The sequence below is a fragment of the Athalia rosae genome, chromosome 7 (genome assembly GCF_917208135.1).
Source record: "Athalia rosae chromosome 7, iyAthRosa1.1, whole genome shotgun sequence".
NCBI lineage: Eukaryota > Metazoa > Arthropoda > Insecta > Hymenoptera > Athaliidae > Athalia > Athalia rosae.
Genome location: NC_064032.1, coordinates 7,885,984 through 7,893,067, shown reverse-complemented (window position 1 = coordinate 7,893,067; position 7,084 = coordinate 7,885,984). Strand labels below are relative to the sequence as shown.

The window sequence follows — 7,084 nt, the reverse complement described above, 5'->3', positions numbered from 1 at the left end:
GGTTAGTTTGGACAGAAATCGTTTAGACAGAATCCGTTTCTACGGAGAAAATTTGCCCAGGGTTCGTTTGGACATAAGAAATTTCGACTTAGGTTCGTTTGGATACAAATGCAAACGACCCTAAGTCGGTCGGTAGAAAATAAACTAACTAAAGAAAATGAATCGAAGGAAATGACAACACGTTAATGATAGCATTAAGTTCCAGTGAAAATTAATTGAACAATCTAATTTCTTTGAAAAACTTGTTACAAGTTTTCTTCTCACTTAGAAATCATTATTTCCCAATTGATTTTCAATTAATTCTCCTTTCCTCGGCATCTTTGGATTTTGATTTTGGTTTTGTTTTTCTAAATTTTTTCTGTACTCGAAAATCTTTCCATCGTGACATATTAACAAGTTCACAAAAAGCTGAACAACGAACAAACTCCTACTCGCAAGCCCCAACAAGAATAACAGTTATATTCAGTTTTTTTTTTTTTTTTCGACCGATAGTTTGTGTTAGCGAACATGAAATACTACTTTCTTCCAAAGCCGTAATATTGCGAACTATACTGAAATTTTTTTCAACCGAACAAGAATAATTCTCCTTACAGAAAATATTGTATTTCAGATTTTTGTATTCAAATGTGAACAAATTATCATAATATCCATTTGCACTGAAATCATCCTAGTGATGAGAGAAGCTCATCTGCTGCACCGTAATACCGATAGTCCGGACGAGCGTGTTATATTTGTCGCGCGTCACCGTCTATAAGGATGAATTTGAAGATTGGATCTACAGATCGTTCGTGCGGTTGACCGATAATCTCTCAGAGGTCGATGAAGGGTCTGTTTTACCATGAAACGCAGAGGGCGCTCTGGGCTGGCACTCTTATTTTGCGACTTACTACCCTATGACTCTCACTTTTCGCAACTTGTCCGATCTAGTTCAATATATCTATGATGATATCATGTTCAATATATCTATGATATTGATATGATCAATTGGTGCTCAAGTCATTCGAGTGGTACGAGCATCTCGTCGGATTGCTGCGCTCCATTTTGGATCGTCCGAATGGATTATATTTTATATTGCGTCACCGCGTATATGCCACGTGATATTTTCAGTCGGCGAATGAATTTGTTGATCATACCTACGTATCGGTCATGCGGTTGGCCGCCAATTTTCACGTTATCGATCAAGACCCTGTTTTACCATAAAATGCAGATGGCGCCCTAGGCTGGAGCTCTTATTTTGTAACATACTACCGTATGACTCCGACTTTTCGCAACTTGTCCGATCTAGTTCAATATATCTATGGTTGGGAATCCGAGCAGTCCGCTCGCCGGGGCCCTCGGCTCTTCGCTGATGGTCAACAGGAGGGCTGGGCCCCGGCTCTCGTAGGAGGGCTGTGGGGGCCTCCCGCCATCCCCGGCGGAAGCGACGCTGCTCTCAATGCCGGCCACAGCCCTCTGCGTGCTGCTGCGGCATCCCCGTCGGCCTGCGACGGCCTCGTGGCACCCATCGTGACGGCGGCATAGGATGGTGGGGCCGCCGTCTCTTCTGACCCCGGCACTAGTCCCCTGGTGGTATTGGTGGGTGTTGTCGTCTTCGGTGCCGGGGTCTCCCTCGCTGATGCGGAGCCAGGCGTTGGCACCGCTGTCCCTCTGCTGCTCGCTGCCCGGCGGGTGGTCGGCCAGGCATCCACCGGCACGCTGCTGGCGCGTCTCGATCTCGTCATGGGGCCCTCGTAGGTGTCGTTTGGGCCCTTCGCCTGCGTGGGGGCGGCCCTCCTGGGCCGTGGCAGAAGTTCCTCCGTCGCTGGGGGTGATGGTTGCGACGAAGTTGTCGCCGGTGTCGTCGTTGGGGTCCTTGTTGTTGGCGCGGAGCTCGAAGTGGTGGTCGCCCGCGCCTGGCTGCTGCTGTAGATGGTAGTAGTGGGGCAGCAGCCCTTCTCCTGGTAACCGCCGCCCCTGATGCGCTGGTGGTCGGCTGCTCTCTCGACCTCGACTGTTCCTCGACCCCGCCCCTGCGTCGCGGCTTCATTACTTGTATTTCTAGAATTAATATAATTATCGAGCCTCCCTCGGCCTGAAGTATTAGAACCAGCTACAGTAGCCCCCGTTGTTCTCCTCGCACTCAGACCTGTTCCCGGGGCGCATGGAGGATTATTTTTATTATTTTCATGCGCGGCGGCGTGATGTGCCTTCACCGCCTTCAGAGGATATCTTCCATCGCCGGTGAAGCCACACACGCCGCACTGGTGTTCAACTGTATGCCCCAGGTGGTGTTTCTTTGCGTGTTTTAGCAGGTCCGAGTGCGATTTGAACACTCCACCCGTCCTTCTCCCTTTATTATTCTCGAAACATTCCGGGCACTTAAATTCCTGCGGGAATGGGAATTTTATTATAATTTCAATCGTCATTTTGTCTTGTTTGTTTTTGTCAGTGACTAACTGAGCTGGTTTTGATGACCTAGTCTAAATTATTGAATGAATTGATCAATAAATGTATGAATACCTAACACTAAAGGGTGTAAAAAGCCCTGCAATTATCAATAAATGAAAATAAGGGTGTAAAATGCCCAGTCAATTAATTACCTAAATCTACGCCTTATATACTCAAATAGATAGTGAAATAGGGTGTAGAAAGCTCAGTCAAATATCAATTGATAAGAAGAGAGGTGTATAAAGCCTACTAAATTATCAGTCAATAAAACTTACTAACTAAACAATGAAGGTACGTAACAGGATAATAAATAAACGAATAAATAAATAAATAAATAGAATCAATCGAATAAATATCACAATAAAGCTGTCGAGACTGGCATCGAATCAGCATATGGTGAGTAGCGCATTAGTAGAAGTAAGAAAATGAAAATTTGAAAAATAGCGGAGACAGATGTAGTGGGCATTTAAAGCGGGCATTTAAAAAAGAGAGAGAAAATAGAGAAGAGAGACAGCGATAGTAGGTGTCACCTCTGTCGCCTTCGGGCGACGACAGAGGGGGCGGAGGGCTCGCGGACTGCCGCACCTCGGCTCGCAACTCGCGCCACTTGCTTCGGCCGCAGCCCGCGAGGGGGCGCATCGAGTCCGCCGCTCCGGACGGCTGATTTGCACGCAGATGCTTTTCAACCGCCTTCGCGAGCGGACGCGCTGACGGAAGGATCCCGCGACATCAGGTATAATAAATTATCCTTCAGACCGCGGGACTTACGCTCCCCCAGTTCACGCGGCTTTACAAATCCTCAAGGTCACGCGTTCGGGATGGGAGAACGTGGCCATATTTTCAGACCACGCTGCGACGTCGGCGGCGTCGGGTGGCGGGGGGGGCGAGGGGGGGGGGGGGTGCATGCCTTTTCTTCGACAGGTAGCCACGTGACGCCTCCGAAAGAAGATGGCGACGACACGCTAGCGGCACCTGTCGCCGTGGGTGACAGCGCTAGGTGAAGAAAGAAAGATGGCGTTGACTCACCGCTTCATCTCCGCACAGTCTCCTATCCTGTTACCAGTCAGTAAGTCCCTCTGTCGGTAATTGTGGGGGTCTCATAAGTGTGGCTGGGCGTCGGTATCAGAATCGCTCCTCGGTCCGTAATTCTCGTTTTGTCGCGTCGGTCGGTCAAATTTCTGATCTTCGGAAGTTTCGGGTCGTCTCGACTGGAAAAATAAAAATAAATAAAAACAAATAAAAGAATTGTTCGTGTTTCATTTCGATAATTGAGCCGTACACGGCGGCACTGCAATGCCGAGACATTCCGTGACAGAGCCGGAGCAAGCCCCCGACACTCCGTCGACTTCCAAAAATCAGATTAATATTCTGGCTCCCCAATGGGGAGCGTATCAGATATTAGGCTGATAAGAACAAATAAAAGGCGTTGATTTTCTCAACAAATGTTCCCCCGGGCGTGCAGTGTACACTGCACGCCCGGGGGTATCAGTACAATACTTGTCGCCTTTTTGGCGAGGGCTAATATATATATAATAAATAATATATATAATATATAATAATATATTCTGAGGTATTTTCGGGGGCCAGATCCGGTTGGGTAATTTTTATCTTGAATCGTCTCGTTCAAAATTGTCAAATTATAAAAAAAACGGATCTGGACCCTCGCCTAGTTTGAATATTCGCTAAAATAATATTGTAGGGCCGTAATTGCCCTGAGTCGAGAGTTCAAAATAGGTTTCAAAGTAAATCAATAATAAATAGATAAAAATATGAATAATAAGATGAATAAATAAACAAATATACATAAAACACGTTAAAATATTGCCGAGGGAGGCTGCTCAGGTGCGTTTGCAGGGGCTTCGTCACGAGTTTTATATTGCCGCACACCTGAAACGTGTTCTACGTAGTGTTACTTTTTTCGAAGTGTCAGTGTCTCGAAAGTTAAGTAAGTGTGAGTTGTTTACTCAAATGATTTTATTTCGAGCTTCTTAGGAGTTTTGAGGCTAATTGTTAGGGTGTAGTTGCTATTTGAATTGTTATTACGGATTCGGGACAGGTTTTTACGCTGCCAGAGCCGTCTCCTGAGTCGAAAGTGAGGGATGCCTATGCTCCAGACGTGGGTTTTACTTGTCGCTCTGTCCTTGGACTCGGGTAGGAATCTCACTATCAGAGCCATACACTAGAGGGGTTTGTTCCGCCGAAGCTGTCTCTATCCTACCCTAGTCATATGGAGGAGAGAAATAGTGAAAAAATGTTTAACAGATTCTAATGTAACAATGGTGTGTAATTCAAAATAATACTTCTGGTCTCAAATGACAATATTGCTGACAAGGATAACGTAAAATTAAATACAAACTAAATTTGAGACGACCTAATAGCAGAGATTCTTTATTATATTTTACATTTTATTTTTAGGCATATTCTATTTGAAATTGACTCTAAGTTTACTGGTCTGGTAGATATGTAACTGTTTCTCTAGTCCTCGGTGATATAAGATCTCGTTTCTAACGGTGTATCGTGGATTATTCACTACTTTGTTTGATTCGAACAGCTCCCTGATCCTTTGATCCTCTTTCTGAATTTGTGTGAATGATTTGAGTTTCTCTTCTAAGTCCTCACTAATTTCTTTTGCTAACGGAGCAGCTATATTTACGTGGTTCATTAATCTGATCTGTATTTCTTTTTCTTCGGGAGGGTATCGGCTGAGTATATCCGCGACGATGTTATGACAACCTTTTATGTACTCGATGTCAAACTCATATGTCTGAATGAAGAGCACCCACCTTGCTAACCGGGAACTGACTAATTTACATGATAACATAAATCTCAATGCCTTGTGGTCCGTCCGGATGGTTAGTTTCGCGGCTACAATGGATGTCCTGAATTTTTCAAGCGCGAACACTATGGCTAAGAGTTCGTTCTCAGACGTGAAGTAGTTTAGTTCCGCCCCCCTCATGATTCGACTAGCAAACCCCACGATTAATTCTTCATTTTTTTCGTTAGGCTGGTAAAGTACCGCTCCTATTGCATGATTGCTTGCGTCGCATTGTAAGTAATATCTTTGACTGGGATCCGGGTGGTGGATTATCATGTAGTCACAGAAAAGTTCCTTTACTTTATTAGACTGTTTATTTACCTCGTCCGTCCATTCCCATTTGACCCCTTTACGAATTAGCCGTAATAATGGATATGTTACTTCTGAATACTTGTCGGTAAATTTGCTATAGTAATTTGTAAGCCCCAGAAATCCTTTCAGCTGCTTGACTTTTTTTGGTACCGGAAACCGGTTTATGGCCTCAACCTTCTCGGTTTGTGGTTTGATGCCGTTTTTTGTTATACAGTGTCCTAAGAAGTTAATTTTCTCTCGAAAGAACTCTGATTTCTTAAAGTTTATTGTCATGTTATGTCTCTTGAATACCTGAAATAGTCGTGTCTCTAAATTGTTAAGATGTGTCTCTATGTTGTCTGACAGACATAGTATATCGTCGACGGAATTGATGGTGAAGCTATCTGTTTCGCGTAATACCAGATCCAGTGCCCTGATCAGACTTGCAAAGCTAGTGCTTAACCCATATGGTGTGACTGTAAATTGATAGGTTCTTCCTTCATGCATGAAGGCTGTGTATTTTCTTGACTCTACTTGTAAGGGAATTTGCCAAAAACTTGCCGTTAGGTCTAAGCTGGACATGACATATGCCTTCCCGCACTTCTGGAACAAGACCTCAGTAGATTGAGCACAATCATGGTCAGGTACTATTAGCTTGTTCATGAACCTGGCGTCTAACACTAACCGTATCTCACCATTTTTCTTCGTGACGACCACTAATGGGTTGATGTACTCACTATATTATCGTTCAATTACTCCCATTTCTAACATTTTTTCTATTTCGGCTTCAACTTTGCCACGATGCATGATCAGGATTGGATATGATCTCTTGACAAAAGGTCTATCATTGTATATTTTGATCTGGTGTTCGTAAACTGTAATTCGACCCGGTCGTTTCTTGAATACGTCTCGATATTTTTTAATTACGTCTGTAAAGGATTTTACTTGCTGACTATTTAGTACCTGAAACTCTGAAAGTTTCTCTTTTATCTCATCATCGGTCGGTTCATACTGTGTGTTTGGACTAAGAGTGCCCCCGGTGGCTGACTGGATTTCAGAAATTTTAAGCCGGTCCTTGTCCAGAGGTTCTTGGTAATGATACCTTTCTAAGTTAATGCTCTCTTTTCTCGTATTGACTTGAATGTGCAAGGTGTTCGATTCAATGTCCACATCACTTTGCCACCGGCGTAGTGTGTCGATCCCTACTATGACGTCGTGCCTGATTTTGGGGATTATGAGACAAAGCTGATCAGTTATTTCCCCTATCCTAATTGACACAAATATCTGTTCTTTTATTTTTATTGCCTTACTGTCTGTCAAACGTGTTTCGATGTTTTAGAAAGAACTCTTCGGAAATTCCCGTGACCTGGCTCCCTGTGTCGACTAGTGCTAAGGTTACTGTTTCCTCTATTGTAATAAATACCCATGGGCAGTAATTGGTTTTTTCTTCTGGTTCCCCGGGTTCCTTAATTAGGTACTCCCTGGGATCCTCAAATATGTCTAAATCAGTCGCGGAAATTTGTAAGTTGCGCCCTGTGTTTGATTCTAGCG

General features: G+C 44.2%; 1 pseudogene; it reads right to left on the bottom strand.

Moving 5' to 3' along the window:
* Positions 1-3,690: 3,690 nt before the first annotated feature.
* LOC125501979 lies at positions 3,691-3,873 on the bottom strand (annotated as a pseudogene).
* Between the last annotated feature and the right edge of the window lie 3,211 nt (positions 3,874-7,084).